Below are 27,430 nucleotides of genomic sequence, written 5' to 3' on the forward strand. Positions count from 1 at the left end.
TTGGTCTCAAAGTGAAGGCAATGTTCAGCTTTACATATTTGTGAGAGGTTTCTTCTTCCGGTATGGAATTTATAAGTAGTAAGTACAAAAACAGAATGACTGATGGAACACTTTGATGCTTGACATCTTCTCATTAAAGTTAATAAGAATTCTCACATTTGTAATCTACTAAAAACTGCACTTCAGCTTCTTTCTTATATACAACTGAATTTCAATTCCTTTTTTATATTAAAATTCACTTCATACTTTCTAAAAATGAAAGTTTGTAGGCAATAAACAAATGTAATTTTTTTTAAGTTCTTATGTCTGCCTTAGTTTCTTTTGGAAGCTCACACTAGAATTTAAAAATGATACGGGGGCTCACGAGCTTCATAAGTTTGTCGACTATTGTACTAGTTAAACAATTCACGATCTATATGAGAGGTAGGGCGAAAAAAATGCTTTTATGGCTACATGCAGTTTCTTTTTAAGAATTTATAGTCTTATTTCAATCCATTGGTTGAAATAATAGCGAATGTTGTGACCAGTATTAGTAATCATGTGTCGATATGAGGATATTGAAGACTATTGCAACTAATATTTCTGGTTTGCAGCGCTGAAATTAAGTAGAAGGTATCTCGTAAGAGGAGCGCCTCTAATTGAGAAAACGTGAAACAATCTGTAGGTTTTTTAATAAGCATCAGTCACCATTTGAGCAGAAAAAGCTTTGGTAAGTGACTGATTTAATTAAAGATAAATTCAAAAGATAAATTCACATTAACTGGTTGGCAGCAAAGATACTACGGATTATCTGATTCACTGACGAAGTTTGTGAAGGCTACAGGTTAAGTGAACGAGTGATATCGACCAGAGAGGCGTGTTTGTAAGCGGATTGTCTGCCTGCTGCCGCTGTAAGCAGTGTTTACGGTCTACGGAGATCGCCCGTGATGGCCAGCTGGTCATTAGCAACGGCTCGTGACCAGCGCGTCAGCCATAACGTATCGGCTCTTAATTAGGCCCGCTGCCAGTTGTGGCGGGCGCTACACTTAAAAGGCAGGACAGTCCATGTATATCCAAGTGAGTGTGCCGGGAATGCGGCAGTCACTCAAGGTCAACTCGCGTACTTATTATACTTCATCTTGTGTGTCACCAAGTACACCAAAGAAGATAGACATGGAAAAACTATGAAGGAATCCATAATTTGCATGTTTGGGTATAAGAAATGATGTCAACAGGACATTTAATCGGTGCTGTTTTCAGGTCATTTGGAATATTTATACGGCTCTAAGCACTTCTTAGACGCAGTTAGTACATCAAGCAAGTGTTGCTCCATAACAGTTCATCTGACATTCAGTTTGCGACAGATGAAATGATTCCATCTCATACAATTGCGGAGGACTGATGCAAGCACGATACCAAGTGTTGCCGTTTGCAATGTACCAGACGAAATAACACTCATCGGTAACAGTGATGGGTTCTTAGCTTTACTCCTGGAGACGTCGAGATGATACTACAGCGCGTGAACTATTAGATCACTTTATTATAACATGAACAAGACAAAATACTCAACTTGGTTACAATCCACAGGAAGGTCATAAGTATTTATTACAGTTGCTAAACATTAATGTATCATTTGGTACAGAACGAGACACTAGTCTGCGAGGTGCCGGGGCTAGCAGTGTATTTGACACTAAATTCTTCTTGAATCTACATATGTAAATGATGCTCTAAGCCCCCCCTATTCTAACTCCGACTTTTGCTGTTTCACAAGGATAAAAAAAAAAAAAACACGCGAACTGACTCTAATCAACCCTGCCAGTGGAGTAGAAGAGAGCTTGGCACCTGCAATAATTTAATTTGATAAATAAGTTAAATAAACGAAGGTTTCATTAACATAGTGGGAAATGATGGGTTGCTCTACCGATTAACAGAATGAAAGTTCTGTCCAAAATAACAATATGATTTATTAAGACTAAACACAAAATAATAAAAATAACACATGAAATATTTATAATACATCAAATTGGCTCAAATTGGAGACTCATACAAACACTGTAAAGGTGAAGTTGTCCCTAAACTAGATCGTGAGGTTTAAGACGAAGTGGTATGTGGAGCCAATTCCTTGCCATTCAAATCTCAAGAGAGACACACAACTAACCCAACAGTCATTGCTGCTACTCAAGACAGAACAAAGTTAGAAAAAGACGAACAGGCGCGCTCTGCTGAGCTCTGATTGACTAGGAAAATCCCTATCTGCCGGTGCTGCGGACATACATTACCAAACTGTCTTCTTGACTGCCAGAACACGATCTGGCGTATCGGCGGCGATGGCTGGTTGCTTCGACGTCCTCGACCGAAAGGCGAGAGCCGACTACCTAGAGCACCCGTACAGGCCGAACACACAACATTCCCGCCCCCACGACAGTGGCCGTGGTTAAACGTTCCAATCAGCAACTCGAAAACCGGCGGAAAATTCCACTCCATTGCCGGAGCACTACCATTCCACCAATGGAGATTCTTGGCGCCAATTTCTGTGCTGATTTTGCTACGTCACGGAGCTATGCCCTGAGCAAGCCAATCACAGTTACTATTTTGCAGAAAGCGTGGGAATTTTCCCGCCACAACTGCCTGGGTACACAAGTTATTCCCACGCCTCGCTGGTAGCCCGCCAGAAAGTGTTTTCGCTAAGATTCTGCGAAGTAACGGAACCTCTAGCCCAGCCGCTACTTCAAACCCCTCCGGGCGTGTCTTTTGACAATGTCGGCGTCTGCAAAGCATTCACTCAACATCCTCACACCCGTCGGCTTAACCCTCTCCAGTTCAACAGAGCCCGCCTGTCACCGGACCACCCGGGTGACGAGAGACGCTACGTGGGAAGTCCGCGTGTGAAGGAATAGCAACTTTCCACCGCATGCAATCAGAGAGGAGAATCGTAAGATAGAAATATGAGAGGGGGCTCATGCCACCTCTCATTGCCCCTACGCCATTTTTAGATTGTTATTGGTGAGCGGTTGGCTCACTTAGGAGCAAGGTAGTGAGTCAATCGCCCAAGAACAATCTCGCAAACTGACTCCACATGCCGCACTCTATAAAGAAAATCACTGCAACTGAAAAATGCAGCTCATAGAGGGAGGATTATTTATGATGGAGCCAACTTCACCTTCTTAATATGGAACACTAACACTCACATCATACATCCATACCCAGGGAGCCCCTTCCAAACACCGATTCACACAGACATTCACGCTCTAAATATGGCCCGGGCATGTGAGCCAAATATGGAGCAGTTTATTCTTTACAATCAGAGTTGGAGTGCTCCGCAATTAAATGCCCAAGATTTTACAACAATTTGAATCATGAAACTAACCTGAACTCACTCACACATGATAGTATTTAAGTTAACAATCTCTTTGTGAGCTTTCAGAATCTAGTTACAACCTCCGATTCATTCTGTCTCCCTGCAGCAAGAATAACCTTTACAAAATGTTCCCTGAACTGATGGTCCATTCACAATGACAGTGGTGGTATCTGCTTCAGTTTATGGGGACTTCAGGCACACTGTTTGTATACACACAACAATAAATACAAAATACAAAAAAAACATGGTGTGGAGAACAATACAGTAATTTGTAATAAGAATTACAGTGTAAAAACACAAACACATACAAGGTATAACATACATTACAAAACCAACACTAGAGAAAGAAATTGAAGAAAAAAACAAGGTTCATGGGGCATCAAGTTGTGCGTGCACATTGCACAAAGTTCACGACTGTGCTGAGAATGAGGCACTAAATCACATTGTTAGAAATATTCGAAGCACTTCACAAATTCCACAGTACTGACATCACATAGGGCTAAACGTCGGGTGTTGTTGCTACATTGTTGCAACGGCAATAGGGTGTGCTGGAGCATCTGCAGTACTCTGTTGAGATTGCACCAAGACCTACGCATATGATCACGGCAGTACGGTAGGAAGACACAGTGATAGGCTCTCCTCACGTCGATTAATTGTTTCTGAGATCTATTTGTTGGGATACATCACTAGTCTAGGTCTCTTCTCTCGCTGGACAGTACTTTACGTTTCCCAATATTGCAGTTTGACGAGGGATGATGGCACGTGGAGTGACTCCACAAGTGTGTGAGGTCATCCATACAGGATCGAACTAGGAGCGACAATTGCTAAAACTGCTCTCTAATAGAGAGGAGAAGTTAGAAATGAGATCATACATTTGTTAGTGTGGCACGATACTGCTTTGTGTATGCAGATCGGCCAATGCTAGTGAGTTGTAAAAACCCAAACAGGTGAGTATAGAGCGTCCCTTTCTGTCCTGAGGCACATGAGGCGCAGGTTCTGACACGATATGTGATCTTCTTCGTGTACTCACGACAACGTGGTCTGCCGCAGGGAATCCCTCCAAACGGCTGCCGCGTCCGGAGAGCTAGCAGGCTGTCGCGTGTGGGTCGCGTGTCAGGGTCAACGGCCAGCCTTACTTTCGCTTGTGGCCCGGCGAGGATCCCGCCTAATCCCTCAGGTATACGGCCCGGTGACTGTCAGCTTGCAGGACCGGACGCTCGCCCTCCTGCAGGTAGCCAAAGACCTCTTGTTTTTGCGCTGGCTGGCCTCTGCATTGCCACGATACCCGTCATCTGCACAGTTCTGACAAAAATCTTATGCCTAACTTTTTCCCATGACCTTCTATGTTATAATAAATTTACATAATGACACATTGATGGTCTGTCATTTCAGACACTCTTATTTTACTTTTATAGTTATTTATCTGTAGCTATCATTATAACATCTAATCTAGACATGGAAATAATTTATTTTGATATATGTGTAGGGACCGATCTCAATATTGTATATGGTGTGTGATAACTGATGCTATGTAATGGATGAACAACTAAATGTGCGGGCCCGCACCAATTTTACTATTACTTATATAGATCGACAGTAGACATGCTCAAGAATTAACTACCATATGCCAACGATCTACATTCTATGTCTTTTAATTAAATTATGTTGTTATGCAGGTCTAAGTTTTACTGTGCTATAAAGAACATGCAACTATGCTACTTTCGCTCGCCCGTCGTCCCTCTATCTCGGGTCTGCGGTTTGGCGACCTGAAAAATAGCATTTCAACAAGCGCGCGCCAAACACTTGTGGTAGAAAACCCCCACAATATTAATCTAGTTATTGTTAAATCCTACAGTTTAACTTATCCTAGTATATCGTACCCTTTTTATTTATTTATTTATTATTTTTTTTTGTTTACCTTATACAATACTCTTACATAATTCCTGTTACGTTGAGATGTCTCGCTGCTCGCCGCTATTGACGACAGTGATGTGCGCGCCGTACGACATGGCCTCCGAGTTCTCACTACGCCTCACTGAAACTCCAGAGACTGGGTTAGCCATGGCTATACAAGACAATAAATTTATAGTTGCAACTTCTTTTTCTATGTTATGCAGTATTCGCGATCAAAGCACACCTTTCCAGAGGCAATGTAATATGACCAAGCCAGGACTGGTTCCTGTTGCGGATTGAGTCGCCCAACACACGCCAGCTATAGAGTATGTCACGAATCTCCAAGTATAATTCCTTGGTTATTCATCTGTGACAGTCACGAGCAGCACGCTAAATCCCCAACCTGCACATTGGCATGTTAGGCTTTATGCCCGCATTTCTATCGTCAAGGGCACCATTGGCGTCAAACGCTCACAGGTTCACCCCGACTTGCAAGACAACGATGCTGGCGCAGCTCTGCAAAAACTATACTGCCCATATTCATCCTCGAAATCACGCAATATACCACAATCTTGCAGTGCACTGACGCGTGCCTGCAAGCATTGGTATGAACGTCTCACGAACTGGTTGTGGCCGCTATGGAGCGTATCACGACTTCTCAGAACGCTTCTAAGAGCACGTTCTTGTATGCGCCCGTTTGTGCGACATCTCGTCACTCATCTTTATCCCTTAACATGGACACCGGATAGGAAAGGACAAAAACATTGCTCATGGAAAGGTAGAGCCTCTTATCGCAACGACCGAGGAGATCCCGAACATAGACAAAAAAAGTTAACAGCAGAAAATTCTTATGCGAGAAAACACAGCGTGTTAATACTTTAACAATCTTAATCTATTAATGCAACGGTTATTGTTCCCCGAAGAAAGGTTCATATATTTGCCTATTCTACTATGTACACCACTTAAACTACTATTATTCCACGAACTTCTTTGTGTGAGAGATGTGGTGGAGTCCTATGGACTAGCGCCAATCCCTTGTCAGACTACCCCTCCTCTGACGTGCCTTAGGATTTGCAGGTCTAATTTCAATCTCCTGGTTCTCCTGTGGTCCTTGATTTCGCTCTCTCCAGTTACGGTCGCTTCGCCGTTCGTTATTCCTCCTGTCCCAGATTCCTTGTCTAGATTGAGCCTGTTCCCTGACGTTCTGGTCTCCGTGTCTCTGGTTTCCATAATCTTGAATTGCGTAACCTTGATTTCCGTAACCCTGGTTTCCTAACTGACGAGCGTGATTATGCGATCTGTTGTCGTCTGCCCTTGCTGGCCCGTGGTATTTGTTATTTTGCGCCTTCTTCCTGTCCTTTGCGTCTTGTTTATCGAAGACTACTTCGAGTTCGCGCAATAGACTCTTGAATGCTTCGATGTCAGATCCACACTTGCCGACAAGTGTCTGTTGATACCTAACAGGCAATTTGGAAAAACAAAATTTGATGATTTCTCCCTTGCTATATGGACTATCTAACAACTGATTCTTCTTGAGTAAATCATCAAAAAATTTGGTTGCGCTCTTATGCCCGGACACTTCCAGTTCAGGACAAAATATTATTTCGTCTTTAATCCTGTCTTGCGTTTCCTTTGACCAGTAGATCCCCAGGAACGTATCAACAAATTCCTGATAAGTCTGACACGTCGCTGCCACACCCCGCATCTTTTCCGCGGCTTGGCCTTCGATGTGTCCACACATGAATTCTAATTTTGCCAGGGTTGGCCATGATGACGGTAATGAATTTGAATACTGCATCACCCAGCTCTTGGGATGCATCGACCCTCCATTATCTCTGAACTTTTGGAATTTTAGTATCGACAGGAAGTGATTGTGATCAAAATCCTGTCCGATCCTCGCACTGGTGTTGTCACTCGTTTCCGATACTTGCACGTCTGCTGAGTGTCCTGATCTATCTTGCTGATAACTGTGATGTGCTACCTCCGTATCACAGTGGCAGTGGCACTCAGAATTCACTCTCCTAAGTGGGCTGCAATTATTGGAGCTATTACTAGGTGTTTCTGCGTGTGCATTGTTAGTTCCGCACTCTGTCACTGGGCTAGAGCACGGCGGGCTTTTCCTCGGAGACACAATTCTGTGTACTCCATCATTGGTATCCGAACGCGCAGTGCTCGTGCGCCCGTTTCGCTCTAGTTTTGCTATCCGACTCTCTACTTCTTTCATTCGATTCGTGATGTTGGTAACCGCAATATTACCTTGGGTTTTTAAGAGCGCTAGGGATTTTGAGTGGGCTTGTGTCGCACGTCGCAGGCGACCTGCGAGTTGAGAAGTTACTTTTGCGATTTTCATTGCCCCTGTTGCTGCCGTTCTGGCTAGGCCTGCTACTTTTTGTGCTACCATTGACATTTGTTTTGCTTCTCCACATTCTTTCTTTATTGTTAGTAATTCCCCACGAATTTCTCCTATATGCGAAATTATTGCCTCAGTGTCCTTCTTACGCTGTTCGTCCGCTTCTTCCTTCTCCTTCTTACGTTGTTTCTCATCTTCTTCCTTCTCCTTCTTACGTTGTTCGTCAGCTTCTTCTTTCATTGATCGTAGGAAGCTCAGTATTGGGTTTACGTCATCTTTTTGATCCTCTTCAAACGTGGGAGATGTAACTCTGGACACCTGGGCGCTAGAGCTCTGACGTGGCCGAGATAGCCCCTGTCTGCTCTCGTCCGTTTGATTATAAACTTCTGCTACCGTCTCGACCTGTGTGCCTGTCTCTGTTTCATCCTCTACTTCACTATCATAATCACGGCCGCAACGCTGCTCTGAGATCGCGTCCAAATCACCTTCCTCATCAATGACCCTGGCGTCCTGTCCTGCTAAAAATGTGCCCATCTCATCTCCAAACCTATTCCCGTCAGTAAACTGCCCCTTATCCATTATGCTATCCTCTTTTGTTTTAGCTTCGCTCGATAATAGTCGTGCCTTACTTCTCGTTATCATTCATGAAAAACAAATTTATCTAAAATGCACAATAAAATTAATCTACTCCATATATTTTTACACATAAACATAAAATTTCAACAACGCCGCTCCAACGCTGTAATTATACGCACGATTTGTTGTGGCACAGAAACCGCACACAAACCCGACAAAGTGTGATGTGGTACAGACACACCATCAAAGGACCACAAAAAAAAAAAATGAACAAAAAAAATATATACACTGAAAACAAAAACTGTAATCATGCGCCGCTACTTAAAACTAAACGCGGAACTACCAGAAAAAGAACTTGGGTATTAATCAATAAAAAAATTAAGCAAAAAAAAAAATTCTGAGTGTCCCTACTAATATTACTGCTTGCTTATCAGAAGATTCCAGGAAAGATCCGAGGCTAAGGGTCGCCATTTTATGCGAGGTGCCGGGGCTAGCAGTGTATTTGACACTAAATTCTTCTTGAATCTACATATGTAAATGATGCTCTAAGCCCCCCCCTATTCTAACTCCGACTTTTGCTGTTGCACAAGGATAAAAAAAAAAAAAAAAAACATGCGAACTGACTCTAATCAACCCTGCCAGTGGAGTAGAAGAGAGCTTTGCACCTGCAATAATTTAATTTGATAAATAAGTTAAATAAACGAAGGTTTCATTAACATAGTGGGAAATGATGGGTTGCTCTACCGATTAACAGAATGAAAGTTCTGTCCAAAATAACAATATGATTTATTAAGACTAAACACAAAATAATAAAAATAACACATGAAATATTTATAATACATCAAATTGGCTCAAATTGGAGACTCATACAAACACTGTAAAGGTGAAGTTGTCCCTAAACTAGATCGTGAGGTTTAAGACGAAGTGGTATGTGGAGCCAATTCCTTGCCATTCAAATCTCAAGAGAGACACACAACTAACCCAACAGTCATTGCTGCTACTCAAGACAGAACAAAGTTAGAAAAAGACGAACAGGCGCGCTCTGCTGAGCTCTGATTGACTAGGAAAATCCCTATCTGCCGGTGCTGCGGACATACATTACCAAACTGTCTTCTTGACTGCCAGAACACGATCTGGCGTATCGGCGGCGATGGCTGGTTGCTTCGACGTCCTCGACCGAAAGGCGAGAGCCGACTACCTAGAGCACCCGTACAGGCCGAACACACAACATTCCCGCCCCCACGACAGTGGCCGTGGTTAAACGTTCCAATCAGCAACTCGAAAACCGGCGGAAAATTCCACTCCATTGCCGGAGCACTACCATTCCACCAATGGAGATTCTTGGCGCCAATTTCTGTGCTGATTTTGCTACGTCACGGAGCTATGCCCTGAGCAAGCCAATCACAGTTACTATTTTGCAGAAAGCGTGGGAATTTTCCCGCCACAACTGCCTGGGTACACAAGTTATTCCCACGCCTCGCTGGTAGCCCGCCAGAAAGTGTTTTCGCTAAGATTCTGCGAAGTAACGGAACCTCTAGCCCAGCCGCTACTTCAAACCCCTCCGGGCGTGTCTTTTGACAATGTCGGCGTCTGCAAAGCATTCACTCAACATCCTCACACCCGTCGGCTTAACCCTCTCCAGTTCAACAGAGCCCGCCTGTCACCGGACCACCCGGGTGACGAGAGACGCTACGTGGGAAGTCCGCGTGTGAAGGAATAGCAACTTTCCACCGCATGCAATCAGAGAGGAGAATCGTAAGATAGAAATATGAGAGGGGGCTCATGCCACCTCTCAAGTCTCTTCTCGCAGAGTACAACCGGCGATAAACATTTATACAGATCTCTGTCTAATACAATTTTGGCACTCCCGACTCGGTATAGAGACAATGCTGTCGTCTTCGGCGATGATTGCTGATTGGGCTAAGTGTAACTGCACGTAAACGAGCTAATGCGGTGACACACAGAAACTCTTCAGGGTCTGTCTACGCCATCTTCTCTCACTCCTCGCTACTTCTGGCAGCGACTACGTTCCCTAGTGGTTCCGTCATGCGGTAACCAACCTTGCAGTAGCACTTCGCTTTTCCGATGACACCACAATTTGAACGTCTTGTCAGCACCAATGTGCGGTTGGGTGGCTATGTATGCAGTTATCAGACAACAAATCCTAATGTTTGGCATTCGATCCAAAATCAGTCCTAGAACTTTTTCTGTTACCAAGTTTATACCTGTAACAATGATTCACGTACGTGGAATGTCCGTAGCTCGTGGTCTAGCAGCTAGCGTTGCTGTCTCCGGATCACGGGGTCCCGGGTTCGATTCCCGGCCGGGTTGCGGATTTTCTCTGCTCGGGGACTCTGTGTTTGAGTTGTCCTCCTCCTCCTCCTCCTCGTCGTCGTCGTCGTCGTCGTCGTCGTCGTCGTCGTCGTCGTCGTCGTCGTCATCATCATTCGTGCCAGTGGCTAGATTGGATTTGTAAAAATTGGATTGTGCAAAAAATTGGGACTTGGTACGGGCGCTGACGACTACGCAGCTGAGCGCCCCACAAACCAACCATCATCCCCACGTATGTGAAATGTGCCAAGCTGCAGCCTGTAGCTGGTCATGACGAAAACACAAACTTCAGTAGTTGCATGCACAGTGCCAGTAATAAAACAGTGTATTCAGTACACTGAAGAGCTTAGATGTCTTGACATACACGGACTGACGAAGAAAAAAAAAAAAAAAAAAAAAAGAACTGGAGCGTCCGGAAGGGGAGGAGGAAATGTAATGAAACTTCATAAGTTGAGAGAATATGTTATTTCAGTCATTACAAAACAGAGTCAAATTTACAAAACTTGGCAGTATGAGACCACTTATCAGTACAACACTGCACCTCCTCTGGTGAGAAGAGTGTAAAAGTTGTTGTTATCCGCTCCTGAGGCAGGCTGGCCTACAATTGTTGGGGTACTGGCACTGTGGCGGAGTTGACGTTCGAGCTGGTCCCACACTTGTTCTACTGGGGACATATGGTGACCTTGCTGGTCACAGGAATACAACACCGAGCAGACACTTTGTACAGACATGTGTCATTTGTGGACGAGCATTGTCTTCTTAAAGAATGTCACCACGATACTGTCACATGAGAGGTGCCACACGAGGACACAGGATTTCCTGGATAGACCATAACATTGGAACAATGGGACTTCTCCACAGGTCGCTGCCATACATCCCGACGATTCATCATCGAACACATCGCTTCGCAATTCATCAGCAGGCCCCGCTTCCTGGTCACGGCACCACTCCAGACGCAGCCGTCTGTGCCGTGGTGTTGACGGCAGACTACGCATGGGATGGTACTTATACAGCCCGGCTGCTGCTGGTCTTCTACCAACTGTGCGGGACGGCACAGAATGTTACAGGGAGTCCATTACTTGATCTCGAACGACAATCGCAGATGTGGAGTAGTTGCGATGTGCTTAGTGCACAATACGGCGATCCTCAATTCTGGTCGTCAGAAGTGGTCGTACGGAAACTTGACGGCGATTATGTCTGCCGTCATGTTCCCATGTAGTCCAACATCAGGCCACTATCGTATCCGAATGCCCCACAAATCTGGGTATTGCAGGACACGACCAGCCGCCCAAATGGCGACCCACAATGAGATGCCTTCCAAACTCTTTCAGGTGCTAACAACGCTGTCTCACACGAATACATGGCATCTTCGTTTTCTTCACAGTGGTCACTCAACGGCTGGTGCTTTTCACGCCTTTTATATACTCTACCAGGCTTGGTAACGACACTAAACACAAACAACAAAAAAGCGCTCTGATGCCAGTTCTATCTGAAACTTCCTGGCAGATTAAAACTGTGTGCCGGACTGAGACTCGAAATCGGGACCTTTGCCCTTCGCGGGCAAGTGCTCTGCCGACTCTTTTTTTTCTTTAATCTGCTTTTGTACGTTTTCGTTCGTTGCAACTGCTCGGGGCGGACATCGCAAGACACCCGTTTCAGTTCGTCATTCATCCATTAACTCAGTTTTTTTTGTTTTGTTTTAATTACAGAGGGCAGCTAACCCTTTGACCGAACACGCTGAGCTATCGTGCCGGCAACTGAGCTACCCAAGCACGACTCACGCCGCGTCCGCAGGAGCGCTCCTGTGAAGTTTGGAAGGTAGGAGACGAGATACTGGCAGAACTGAAGCTATGAGGACGGGGCGTGAATCGTGCGTGGGTAGCATAGTCGGTAGAGCACTTGCCCGCAAAGCACAAAGGTCCCGAATTAGAGTCTCGGTCCGGCGCTCAGTTTTAATCTGGCAGTAAGTTTCATATCAGTGCACACTCCATTGCACAGTGAAAATTTCATTCCAGTTCCATCTGGGACAGAGAAATTCAACAATTTACCTATCCGCAGTAATAAAGTTGAGTTAGCTACATTCATGAAATTTAGAATAGCGCATACTACTATGTCCAGACCATGTCATCTCACTGCAGACGCATTCTTGCCGCGCGTATTCTTCTCGGCCCCAGACAGTACACCTACGTACATAGCCAGCAAATCACCATACGGTTAACGGCGGAAGTACCATGTGCCACTGCTATAGTCATACATCTTTCAGACCGAGCACTAATTCCTCTTTTCTGTGCGAGATGTAAGTTGGTGGCAGTAGTGCGCTGCAAATCCCGTTTTTCTAAACTTTCTCAACAGTTCACACGATGTAGGCTTTCACGGCCGGTGTTAATTTCACTTAAAACTTCCGGGCTGACAGCTCGTGTTCGACATGTAAAACTTTCCGGTAAAATTTCGTTTCCGGCTGCGGGAGTCGTCCTTAGAGGAGAAGCAGCGAACTGCAATCAGAACTTGAGGGAGCGCCGAATATATAGGCAGTACAGAGGGCACCATAATCCATCAAATGACGCCAGCTAAGACACTATCTCTGTTAGTGCCAACATTCTCGATTTAAAGTAATCGATAGTCATTCTGTCGATGCAAAGTCGAGATCCACACTTTACGTAACGTGACACCTTCCTCTTTTCTGTTAAAATTATTATGGTGTTTGCAAATCTCAATAGTGTCTCTATATAGTGCGTATTACAGCACGATCTCTTCGATGACCAACCAATGCGTACACATAATCCGCTATGGCCGTTTATCCGTATGTCCTCTTATGTTCAACTAAACGGGTGTTAAAACTTCTTTTCATAGTAGCAATATATGCTAGTAGTCTACAATTACAAGGAATCTTATATACACCCGTTTTAGCCAAAGGATGTCGTATATCTTTTGCCGTTGTTAAAGATTCTTTTATCATCCTGGGGTGTCTGAAAATAGTCTCAACTCGATACCCGTTCAACACTTTCCCAATGCGATCTTACTAATAAAGGGAAGAAAAATGTTCTCCTTGGGCTTTCACTGTTCTTCGTTGATCCTGATTCTCTCTCTAGGGCGGTTTCTTCTTTGAGGATGTCTCCTGCAGCCGAAGACGAAACATTAGGGGAAAGCTTTACGTATAGTCCACGGGCTGTCAGACCGGAAGTTTTAAGTGAAGTTTCTCAAAAGTTTTCTGAAAAGAACTCCTTTCGTGTTATTAGTTCAGTAGCATTTCCGTAATACTCGCGTGTTGCTTAAACCTACCGCTAACAAATCCGACTTGGCGGGGATCCCAAACGCACGAGCAACACTCAAGAATGGGTCGTACAAGTGTTCTGTATGTGGTCCCCTTTGTAGACTAGCTACATTCTCCTAGAAATCTCCCAATAAACTGAAGTCGATCGTTCACCTGCCTACATCCGAGTTCAGATGCTCGTTCCATGTCATGTCTATCTGCAACTTCACGCTTTGATATTTAATCGACGTGACTGGGTTAAGCAGCATGACTACTAATACTGTGTTCGAACGTTATAGGATAGTTTTTCCATCTCATCTGCATTAATTTACCACCAGGACCGTGTGTAACATATCACAGATGTTTTCAAATCAATCTTCGGGTTGAGAATGGCATTAAGTTAGCATGAGGTCATTACAGACGGAGAACCAGTAAAGCAATGCGGTGTTCAAATTACCCTTTGGATTGAGGCCAGTGTAAGTTACGACGACGATGAGGCCAATAGTGAGGGAGAAGACAAGTATGAGACGAGAAATGAGCAGTGTCGCTTTTTGAGATAATAGGTGTATGCGAGACTGAGACATAAATGTGGTTGTAATGGCATGTGTTGACCGAACTGCTTATGTATCAATAGTGATCAAAGCAAGGCACATATGGTTTACGATGAGGTAAAGGATCCACTCTGTGATCAACAGTGTGTAAGGTACGTCCAGGAGAATCGCTCGAGCAACTACAGCCCGGCAATTGTAGCGCCACGCGTCACACGATAAGCGATTGGCGATCGAGTGGACCCAGATGGCTTACGATCGCGTGCCCGAAACAACTGTTTTGCTGACTCCCTAACACTTGTGTGCTTGGTGTCACAATGGACTGACGAATGGCAGTCCTCATCTTCATATGAGAAATCGCGCTTCAATCTCGCCTGCAGTGATGGTTGCAATCGTATCCAGCGACGTAATGGGGAGAGCAGTCGCCTCGATTACCCTGGAACGCTTAAACATATCTTATTTGCAAGGCGGATGTTGTCAGGCATGATTGACACAAAAATAAAAAAGCTGGCACACGTGGCTAAAAAAAATGGTTATGAGCACTATGGGACTTAACTCTATGGTCATCAGTCCCCTAGAACTTAGAACTACTTAAACCTAACTAACCTAAGGACATCACATACATCCATGCCCGAGGCAGGATTCGAACCTGCGACCGTAGCAGTCGCGCGGCTCCGGACTGAGCGCCTAGAACCGCTAGACCACCGCGGCCGGCGCACACGTGGCTCACTTTCACTCTGTAGTGTTATAAGGGACCACACTTAAGGGTAATTCATCAAGCCAACCTAAAGTTTTCCGAGTCCTAAAGCATGCAACACGGTTTATTTCTGTCATAAATTCAAGACTGTCCTGCAGTGGCCTGTTTAAGTAAATGACATTCAAAGTTAGTTCATAGAATGAATATGACGAGGGTGGATCAATATGTAATGCCTAGAGTGTCACGAAAAAATTAATAATGAACATACAACAGCGGACTTGTCCAGATCATAGTCTGAACTGTCCTCTAACAACACTACATTCCAACATAGTCACCTGTTTTAACTTGCCCATAAAGAAAGTTTAGGGGACGTTAGCAACGTGCAACGTAGGGTGAAGAAGTTTGCTAACGGAGAAGCGGACATTGCAGATAAACCGGGCACCGGCCAGCCGGCAACATCTGCCACGGATGTCAGACGAGGGTGTGTGTTGATGTGATTTGAGGAGAGGCGCGTTAGAGATCACAATCAACAGCTCTAAAATCATTCCCAGAAAAATGAGTCAAGAAGCAAAACATGCATTTTTCCTGACGTTTTGATGCCTCGGTCAAATGATCGCGTGAATGTGTACATATGCATGGTGGCAATGTTAAACGGTAGTGTGGTGTAGATGACAGTTCTACACACTTCAAAAAAAAGTTTTGCATCACCTCGGTTCCCAGAATTCCTGAAGATAGACGTTGACTGTGGATATTGTATCACAGACACAGTCCCTTTGACTGTTCAGAGATGTTATTAAACCCGCCCAAAGATGTAAATAATCATGCATGAACAGCGCCTATTAGACGGAGGGGGTCCGAAAGCCGATCAGTTCCAATCATTCCACCAGGAAGGGGGTACACGACTCGTGTTGTCTGTAGTTCAACCATGCCTAGACGGTCAATACCGAGGTTCGATCGCGTCCACATTCTTACTTTGTGCCAGGAAGGGTTCTCAACAAGGGAAGTGTCCAGGCGTCTCGGAGTGAACCAAAGCGATGTTGTTCGGGCATGGAGGAGATACACAGAGAGACAGGTACTGTCGATAACATGCCTCGCTCAGGCCGCCCAAGGGCTACTGCTGCAGTGCTGCCTATGGATTATGGCTAGAAGGAACCCTGACAGCAACGCCACAATGTTGAATAACGCTTTTCCTGCAGCCACAGTTCGTCGTGTTACGACTCAAACTGTGCACAATAGGCTCCATGATGCGCAATTTCACTCCCGACGTCCATGGTGAGGTCAATCTTTGCAACCACGACACCATGCAGTGCGATAGAGATGGACCCAACAACATGCCGTATGGACCGCTCAGAATGGGCATCACGTTCTCTTCAACCAGACAATTGTCGGAGAGGTGTTTGGAGGCACCCCGGTCAGGTCGAACGCCTTAGACACACTGTCCAGCGAATGCAGCAAAGTAGAGGTTCCCGCTGTTTTGGGGTGACATTATGTGGGACCGACGTACGCCGCTGGTGGTCATGGAATCGACGTAACGCCGTGAACGCCATCCCTCGACCGATAGTGCCACCATATCGGCAGCATATTGGCGAGGCATTCGTCTTCATGGACGACAATTCGCGCCCCCATCGTGCACATCTTGTGAATGACTTCCTTCAGCATAACGACATCGCTCGACTACAGTGGCCAGCATGTTCTCCAGACATGAAACCTAACGAACATGCTTGGGCTAGATTGAAAAGGGCTGTTTATGGACGACGTGACCAACCAACCACTCTGAGGGATCTATGTCGAATCGCCATTGAGGAGTGGGACAATCTGGACCAACAGTGCCTTTATGAACTTGTGGTTAGTATACCACGACGAATACAGGCGTGCATCAATGCAAGAGGACGTGCTGCTGGGTCTTAGAGGTACCGGTGTGTACAGCAGTCTGGATCACCATCTCTGAAGGTCTCGCTGTATGGTGGTTTTCAAGAGCAATAAAAAGGGTGGAGCCTGCCGATGTGGCCGTGCGGTTCTAGGCGCTTCAGTCTGGAACCGCGAGACCGCTACGGTCGCAGGTTCGAATCCTGCCTGGGGCATGGATGTGTGTGATGTCCTTAGGTTAGTTAGGTTTAAGTAGTTCTAAGTTCTAGGGGACTAATGACCTCAGATGTTAAGTCCCATAGTGCTCAGAGCCATTTGAACCATTTTTGAACCAAAATAGGCGGAAAAGATGTTTATGTTGATGTTGATCTCTATTCCAATGTTTATGTTGATCTCTATTTCCGTAACTCTCGGAGCCAAGGTGATACAAAACTTTTTTTGATGTGTGTATATTAATTCCACTGTTATATATTCATTATTAAAAGTATTATGGCGCAGGACGCGTTACTTTTTAATCCACTCTGTAGAAATAATAATAACCTACTTAAAGATGTAAAGACACTTACTTTAACCAAAATGTGTCCATTATTCAAGAACACATATTCAGTAACTTGCCAGAACCAATAAAAAGTTAGGCATATAATATAGTGCAATTTAAAAGAATACTACAGGAGTTATTGGTGGCCAGATCCTTCGACACAGGAACCAATTTCCTCATAGTACCAAGTGATGTACATACGGTCTATACTATCAAATAACACGAGTGTCATGTATAAATCTCACGTCCACTCATCTTCAGAGGAGTAATGTGGTACGGCTGGTCCCGGCGGAGGTTCGAGTCCTCCCTCGGGCCTGGGTGTGTGTGTTTGTCCTTAGGATAGTTTAGGTTAAGTAGTGTGTAAGCTTAGGGACTGATGACCTTAGCAGTTAAGTCCCATAAGATTTCACACACATTTGAACATTTTTTGAATAATGTGGTTTGTATAAGTGAGGTTTGCATAAGTGCCTTACAGACTTGCGTGTACATATATTAGTTTGTTTGTGATAATTTGGTATTAGCTTTCAACTGAAAATATTTTCCACATCTTTAATTTACTAAATTCCTTGAACCTCATTTCACTTAAGGAAGAAAGAAAAGGGTTTTACATCCCGTTGATATCGACGTCGTTGGGGACGGGGTACAAACTCGGAATGTTTCAAGGATGGGGAAGGAAAGCGGTCGTCCGTTTTCAGGGGAACCATCCAGGCATTTGCCTCCAGCGATTTAAGGATGCCACAAGAAACCTAAACCTAGATGTCGGAGTGGATTTCAACGTCGTCCTCCCGAATGCGAGTCCGGAATATGAACCACAGCGCCACCTCCATCGGTTCATTTTACTTCTTAAGATCAGTGGAAGGAATATGCTAGCTGCACAAACACAGAATGGACTCCTTTGTTCGGTACAGGTCACGCACAATATGGATTACCGGGGCAGATGTGATCCCTTTGAAATAATGTGAACTGAAAGTGTTGGATGAGAAGCCAAACTCTACAACTGAGATTAGTGGTTCAACTCTTGACTCACATGCCAGAACACGGAGCATAACACATATGAACGGCCAACGATACCGCCCATGATCCCACCGCGATCTCACTACTGCGACAGCGAAAGCAGTCCGTTGGCTGGAACATTTGTATTTGTAATTGTAATGAACATCAGTAACCTGTGTCATGTACTACGAGGGTCATTTCAATCGTAATTCACAGGGTAGACTGGATGGTGCAATGACAGTAAATCGAAACTGAACGCTGTAGATAAAAAACATTTTGTTTCATCTGTAGTGCACTCGTCTTATTAAATAACGTTCGTCCAGGCCTCGACAACTATGACCACTGAAGACATCAAACTTTTACGTGGAAAAAAATCATCAAAAGTCTTCGGCGCTGGATAGAAAGTTTGTGGCCGGTTAACAGTCAATTGGAGTACATTTTTTGTCGCCTAATCGCTCTCTTAGTGATATGTGCGAACAAATGATGATCCATCACCACACAGGCCGAAAATAAAAGAATAAAGATGGAAGAAGAGTGAAACTTGTGACATCTGCTCAAGAATAGGCTCCTCGTGAGAGGAAATTTCTCACATGACAGGGATCCGACAAACGTCAGTGGTGGATCATACCATGCTAAACTTCAGAACTGTTGCAGAAACGTCTGGAAATTACAGCCTTGCTAAAGCGAAAATTCGTCGTTGAATATCGTGCATACACTGAGGTGACAAAAGTCATGGGATATCTCCTATTATCATGTCTGACCTCCTTTAAGAGCTACTCGACGTGGCATGGACTCAATAGGTCGCTGGGAGTTCCCTGCAGAAGTACTGAGCCATGCTGCCTCTACAGCCGTCCATAATTCCGAAATTGTTGCCGTTGCAGGATTTTGTGCACGATCTAAGCCTCTCAATAATGTCCCATAAATCTTCAATGGGATTCATGTCGGGCGATCTGGGTGGCCAAATGATTCGTTCGAATTGTTCAGGATATTCTTCGAACCAAACGCGAAGAACTGTGGCCCAGTGGCATGGTGTATTGACATCCATAAAAATTCTGTCGTTGTTTGGGAACATGAAGTCCTTATGGCTGCAGATGGTCTCAAAGTAGCCGACGATAACCATTTGCAGTCAGCGATGGGTTCAATTCGACCAGAGGACCCAGTTCATTCCATGTAAGTTCAGGCCCACACCATTATAGAGCCATCACCAGCTTGTACAGTGCCTGGTTGACAGCTCGGGTCCATGGTTTCGTGGGGTCCGCGCCACACTCGAATACTAACACCAGCTCTCACCAACTGAATCCGGGACTCATCTGACCAGGCCACGATTTTCCATTACAACCGATATGGTCACGAGCCCAGAAGAGGCGCTGCAGGCGGTCTCATGTTGTTAGCCAAGGCACACGCGTCGGTCGTCTGCTGCTGCAGCAGCCCATTAACGGCAAATTTCGCCGCACTGTCCTAACGGATACATTCGTCGCATGTCGTATATTGTATTTCACGCAGCGTTGCATGTCTGTTAGCACGCACAACCCTACGCTAACACCGCTGCTCTCGTTCGTTAAGTGAAAGCTGTCGGCCACTGCGTTGTTCGTGGTGAGAGGTCATGTCTGAAATTTGGTATTCTCGGCACACTCTTGACACTGTGAATCATGGAATAATGAATCGCCGGCCGCGGTGGTCTCGCGGTTCTAGGCGCGCAGTCCGGAACCGTGCGACTGCTACGGTCGCAGGTTCGAATCCTGCCTCGGGCATGGATGTGTGTGATGCCCTTAGGTTAGTTAGGTTTAAGTAGTTCTAAGTTCTAGGGGACTGATGACCACAGCAGTTGAGTCCCATAGTGCCCAGAGCCAATAATGAATCACCTAACGATTACCGAAATTGAATATCCCATGCGTCTAGCTCCAGCTACCATTCCGCGTTCAAAGTTTGTTAATTCCCGCCGTGAGGCCATAATCACGTCGAAAACCTTTTCACATGAATCACCTGAGTACAAATGGCAGCTTGTGTGCTGTAAATTGTTCAAATGGCTCTGAGCACTATGGGACTTAACTTCTGAGGTCATCAGTCCTCTAGAGTTAGAACCACTTAAACCTAACTAACCTAAGGACATCACACACATCCATGCCCGAGGCAGGATTCGAACCTGCGACCGTAGCGGTCGCGCGGTTCCAGAGTGTAGCGCCTAGAACCGCTCGGCCACACGGATCGGCTTGTGTGCTGTACCTTGTGTGCGCGATACTGCCGCCATCCGTATATATGGATATAGCTACCCCACGACTTTTGTACATTCTGTATCAAATGTCCGCGGGCGATGAAACTTGGATGAGAGTCTTCGAGGCCGAATTAGTCACACTCAAACTGGTCTTGAGATCTAGCTTCTCAACGAACAAAGGAATTTCGATAAGCTGAGTCATAGATTCTGATCACAAACAAATCGCCATGGTTGGTTAGTTGGTTGATTTGTGTAATGGAACCAAACAGCGTGGTCGTCGGTCCCATCGGATTACGGAAGGATGGAGAAGGAAGTCGGCCGTGCCCTTTCATAGGAACCATCCCGACATTTGCCTGAAGCGATTTACAAAAATCACGGAGAACCTAAATGACGATGGCCGGACGCGGGTTTGAACCCTCGTCCTCCCGAATGCGAGTGTAGTGTGCTACGAATCGCCATTATAGACACAATTGCACAGGGAACAAATTTCACAGTACCTTATTATCGTGACGTCGAGCCGATATTACATCCTCACGCAAATTTTACCTGCACTTGGCTTTTTTCGTGCTGAGCCACTCACCAGATAACAACCTTTTTGATCCAACACAGAAAGAAGGTAAGCGTTGGTCGTAATGTCATCTATATTTTATTGCATATCTACATTTCAGCTAACAGCGCAGCTATTGTCAGTGCTATAAATACAAAAATAACACAGGAATCAGACATTTCAAAAAGCACTCCACCCATGAATCGTATCACAGTTGTACAAAATGCCAACTGCACAATTACATATCGTTCTAGATAGTCATGTAAGCTCAGCATATTTATAACGACACATATTGCAATATAACTTTTGCATGGGCAAGCACCAAACTGAGGCTGCTGTTTACGTATTTACACAGCTATCCACGATTTAAGCCATCTTGGATGGTTAACGCCCTCTATCTTCATTATCCATATATAAAAGTGGGTTAAGGTAATGTCTGTAATAAGAATAAAATGATAGTTGCACTGTTAGCTGAAATCTTGATCTGCAGCAAAATACAAATGGTACACTATTATGACCGATGCTGATCTTTCTGTCCTGGATTACATAATGGTCGTGGGGCACAATTATTCCCACGGAATCAAACCTGATAAACTATTTCGGTCACATACCAGAAACTTCACGCAAAACTGTGCGACTATGGTTGAGAAATGTCACCTCATGTGGCTTACAATCGATATGTTGATCTCATTTTCCTCCTCTAGGTGAACTTCCCGTAGCCGTTACCGAAGCGTTTCACCAGCTTTACAGGCGTAGTATCGTGTATCAAACAGTAAAGCTTCCCAGACTGTGAATGTCGATCATAAATATTGTCTTCGTGTAACCCAAAGGACTACAAATAAATATTAAACATATACGAAAGTAATTCTATTATTTCCGAAACTACCCTTGTATTTTGCAAGACATATTAGTAAACTTACTTACATCATGCGTTACATTTCAAGTTTTACATTTTATTTCTGTCATGGTAACTTTACCTTTTCAGAAATCCAAATCGACAGTAGTCCTACAGGATCTTGTACAGCTGAATTCCGACACTAGTCCTACAGGATCTTGTACAGCTGAATTTTCTAAGAACTGATAAGTTGAGTTATCCACATAACTCAGTTCCTTTTTTAGGGTGTAACAGGTTCCATTCAGTGACCCACACTGAACACAGGAATTGGCAGAGGCGGACGTATACAAATGAATAACCTCTTCTGAGTTCAACGTTTATAGAGGTTTAACGGAAAATAGGTTCGCAACATTGATAAATCCTGCAAACTGACGTGCTTGCGCACATTCTCTTCGCTTTCTTGTTTACTAACTTGCGTGAGGAACGCGCGAGAGCGGTGAGGTGCTGGCGTGACTCAAGGACACTCTCACCACTGAAAGCGAGCTACAGATGTGAAACCTGAAGTTTCTTCTTCTCAGCTGGCTCAGTGGTCTAGGGGTATGATTCCTGCTTTGGGTGCAGGAGGTCCCGGGTTCAAATCCCGGCTGAGCCCTTCTCTTTTGCCCTCTCATAACATTTTCTGCACAGACTGTGCCATTCATATGTGCTAGAAGGGAAAAACCTGTCCCGTTTTCTGAAACTGGTACATGGTCTGCTATTTGTATTCCTGCGGCGCTTGAAATTGTAACGATGAAATTTAGCAGAAGGATTTACTTTTTAACAATTTGGGAAATATGGTGGGAAATACTAGAGCACCGGGATTCTTTTATGTGCGAGGGGTGCTGACAGTTTTGAAACTGTATCGTAATTATCATCTTTTGAAATTAATCCATAAGCACCGTTTCAAAATTCTCTAGCTGATTTTCTGTGAATCGCTGTATCCGTTCAAACCACTTGGCGAAAGCTTCGCGGTAAGCTGTTTTTTGAGATGTCCTTAGGTATGGTATGCATTGTACACAGAGACGACAGACGACCACAGACGGGTCCGTTCGCGAGACACTGTGATTAGCTGGTGCGTTGTCATGATGGGATCTGAAGCAGAACTTATTTTAAACGTTTCTGCATGATGCATTCGAAGAATCTGGGCAGGTGCACTCCAAAATACCAACCTGAAGTACTTTCTTGGTTTCATAGGTAACAAAGATATTGAAGTGGCCACTTGCCATAAAGAATGTGCACATCATCCTTTCCTCACACACCGAAATCTTTTCACTTTTGCTGGACGGAGCTCTTCGGGGTGGACCAAAGTTTTATTTTAGTCTCCAAATGGTACAGCCGTGTTTAACAACTAATTAACATATTAAGGAGAGGGTGGGCAGAGGTGTGGGTTAAAAAAGGGGTACAGTGGCGTTGAAGGGGTTGGGGGGGGGGGCTAAATTTTCTCGTAATCAAACCTTGTGATAGTTTTTTGGGTCACATGTCAGATCTGCATGGTGTCTCGTGGAGTGACGGCAAATGACAATAATGATAACTGTCTGTTGTTGGGTATAAACCAGCCCATCCCCTTCATGGTATTAGAGAGGCGTAGGCTACGTACTGACACCGAACTGCCTCACTTTATTTCTCGGTTTCATCGTAACTGACCTCACAAACACAACACTACGCTTTACATGTACTCTTTACAGTCACAACCTCTAGTATGTTAACAGTTTCACTTAGGATACATGACATGCAAGTGATGCAAGACGTCAAAGTGTGCGCGTTGATACAGTTTCAGTTGATGGCATTTGATTAACAAAACTTTGCTAAAATTGAAAGGGTTTCGTCTCAGTAAACACCTTATTTATCGTGTCCTTGTGAGCCCTGCGCAATAATTACCATGGAGTTAGCGATGCTAAGTAGCTGTGTTCGGTCTGTGAGGAACAGATCTTTCCAACAGTGGTTTGTGCAGTTCGATACTTAGTTCAGTATTATACTTTCTGTCTTTGCTAAAGCGATCCACGAGCTTACATATAATGTAGAGTAATTTATGGAGCGCTAGTAAGAGAGCTTGAAGGTTGTAGCAAAATATTCGTATTCAATAATTACCGGGTACCATGTTCACTCGAAAGTAGACTTCTTCAATTTCCCCCTAATATTCTAGAAAAGCTATAAAATATTCTCACTATCAAAACTGACACAAATAATTTTATCGACATTGATAATAGTAGCAGTAAGAGAGACATGTGAACATAATAAGTACAGCAAGGGCGATAACAATTTGAAAAAAAAACTGTCATTAAAAAAGTTAGCACACTTCCATATCGATAACACTATTCGCAGACAACTGGAGTATACTAATTCCGTCTTCGGTGGGCTGGAGGCGGTGGCGACAGGAAGGGCATTCGGCCGCCCTCGGACATTAACAATGCCAAATCCAATAAGAACCATGCCGCCCGGTGCAGGTACGGGATAAAGGCAAAAGAGAAAGAAGACTGTTTGGCTACATTTACCAACCATGAGATTCAGCGGTTCCCATGCTGGGGTAATTAACTCTGAGTGGCAAAATGACGTTTTCTGAGAGGTTAAGACAAAAGGGTTCAATTGTGTTTCGGTCACGAAACTAAATTATTTTTAAAAAGTCAAAACTATTATTACTACTTTATAAGACAATAACACTGGTTAAATAAATTACCAATAGCTTCTTTTTTTGTGTAAAAGGCAGAGTGATGCTCGTAGTTGTTTGTGTACCCCTAAGGCTCTAGTAGATATAGTAATCAAATATTTCCATGATTCGGCCGTTGCTGGGCATTTCGGGTTTAATAAAACCTTGAATCGGGTACGTAAAAAGATGTTTTGGCCATGAATGTATGCTGATGTCAAACGTTATGTGGCATCGTCTGAGGCTTGGAAGTGGGCAAAGCCGGATGTCGGGGGGCGTGTGGGTTTGTTGCAGTGGTGGTTATGAAATGAATGTATGAACGACATCTTCCTCACATAGTCCACCTTACACACACATACTTTGTTCTTTATACCACGTATGTATGACACTAAAATTGAGACATACATATATATCCCATATACTTGCCTCATGAAAATACCTTCTACGAGTTGTTCACTGTGTACGCTCGTGGCATCCCGAGAAAACAGAGGAGCCGCCAGCACCATCCATCTGGGGCCAAAAATTGTGAAGATGGCTTTAACATAAGACGAAACCGGTTAATAAACTAATATTACTGCGAACTCGACTGTTGATTTTAACCTAAATCTGTCTTTAAATTGACTGATTTTAAATGAGGGTGCACCGTGTGGTAGAAGCGATTGTCGCTAGGGAGAGGGGTGCTGCAGAGGAAGCATGATGTGCAACAAGTGTCTGCTCTTACAATGGATAGTTAGTTTCCTTTTCTGAGAAAGAACTGTAGGTAGCTCTCGCGATGCACTGAGAATGGCTCCATCGTTCTATAAAGAAAGGAAGTTAGAAACAACCAGCACCAGATGTCTCTCTGACTCATTAGTACTGTAATATGTTTCGTAATTTTAAAAATAAAAGTGTTTAAACAAAATTCTCATTCATTGTCATGTTAAGTTGTGCGCTAATGTTGACGGTGGTGCGGGAGGGAGAGGAAGGGTACTAGGTAATATCTGACTACACTCGGGGGTTAATGGACTCTGAAATCTTTGGAACCACTGCATTAAATTTTTCATCCTTTCGATTTCCCAACGATTTTCTATAATATTTACTTTCTCAGACGATCCAACAGAAGGATAAGATTTTTACAAAATATAAATTAAAGGAATCGCACATCAAAACAGCCGTTTCAATGTGATCATCTGAAAGAAAAAACAAAATAGGGAAGCTATATACCTCGAAGGAGCATTCCACAGCTTGAAAGGTGGCTACACTGAGCCACAGCGCCAGAGATCGCGCTAGAGAGTATTGTTCTGCCGCCTCCACTGGCAGTGATTATTGAGATGTCGTAGTGGGCAGTGCTTGGGGAGAGCTCGTGGTAGTCAGTGCTTGTTAAGAACTCGTAGCAGAGAGTGTTTGTTGAGATGTGCTAGTAGGGAGTGCTTGCTGAGATGTGATACTGAAAAGTTCTTGTTGAGATGTGGTAATAGCGAGTCGGTGTGGAGATATATTGTAATGATTAGAGTGATTTTGGTCAATATATGAAGGTAACGAAACTTGATTTATTTTTCATTATTTAATGTCGTAAATAATGCTTCATTACAGGTTCAGTCAACAAAGCATCTGGCTTGTGTTCTGGGATTAGAGTGTAATTCTGGTTTTCTTGAGTAATTATGGTATTTTTATTTCCTTTAATTAATTCAGTATAAATGATATTTAAAATTTCTTGTGTTGTTGAAGAAGAACCGTGCCAGATGCGTACGTTGAGTCATACTTCCACACACAGAACAGTTATACTTGTGCTTTGGTTTCGTAGGTTTTATAGTTGCTGGGGACTTAATTAATTAATTGTGTTAATGAAAATTTCCATCTCATTCTTTGTTATTGTTCTATGCAGTCAGATAGCGTAATAATACTAGTCAGGGCCAACCGTTTACGAGACTTCGTAATCGGACAGACAGCTACTAAAGCAAAAAATTAAAATTATTTTCATCATATTTTAATTAAGCCCCCATGCAAGCTTTTTCAACTGTTTTGGACTTTGAAAGAGATCACTTTGGTAGACAAAACGAGACATGTTGGTCATTTAATCAGAGTGAAGGATAAATGAATGCAGTCGACTAAACTGTGAAGCAGTGCGGTGTTTGGACAATCACAGGGGAATGCACATATACCGTATTTCTGTTCTGCAGGGACCCAGGAGAATCGCGCGACAAAGAGGCACGGATTGCAGGTCAAAATTGTGCACCATTTAGAAATATGTCGCATGGCAGATTACAAAAACGGTATCGCATGCAGGATACCGCAGCCTTCGCGTCAACTGTATAAGATTCGTTACAGCTACTGGTCCTGCAGAGTGGGATCGAGAGAGGTTAGAATAAAAGTTCTGACTGAAAACTGGTGACCATATAAACCAATTATGGAATATCTTGGAACGAAGAAAAGGAAGACTCGGTCTTAACGTCACATCACCAACCAGATCATAACACATGGCATACTTTCTTTGATTGCAAAATCAAATAGGAAAGAAAATCGGCCGTCTCTTTTTCCAGGGGTCAGTCCTGGAACTCTAATAATCAAGACACAGAAGATTAACGACATCAGCTGCCAGTGGCCATTGATTTATACGAGTATCAATGGGGCAAGTTGAAAATTTGTGCCAGACCACGATTCAAACCCGAGTCTCCTGCTTACTAGGCAGCTGCGGTGACCACTATGCCACCCGGGCACCGTGGTCACCACACCCGCACGGACTACCCTAGCAAGCCTCCCAACAGACCCAAAACCTTCAGCTTATACCTCACACTATT

At 44.2% G+C, this 27,430-nt stretch overlaps 1 protein-coding gene and 1 non-coding gene across 2 annotated transcripts in view; both read left to right on the forward strand.

Moving 5' to 3' along the window:
• LOC126245881 (uncharacterized) overlaps positions 1-27,430 on the forward strand; it is a 695,521-nt gene that overhangs the window by 105,652 nt on the left and 562,439 nt on the right. The window lies entirely within an intron of this gene.
• Positions 22,554-22,625, forward strand: Trnap-ugg (transfer RNA proline (anticodon UGG)). The gene has a single exon. It is a non-coding gene; the product is annotated as a tRNA-Pro (tRNA).

The sequence above is a fragment of the Schistocerca nitens genome, chromosome 1 (assembly GCF_023898315.1).
Source record: "Schistocerca nitens isolate TAMUIC-IGC-003100 chromosome 1, iqSchNite1.1, whole genome shotgun sequence".
In the NCBI taxonomy this organism is placed as follows: Eukaryota; Metazoa; Arthropoda; class Insecta; order Orthoptera; family Acrididae; genus Schistocerca; species Schistocerca nitens.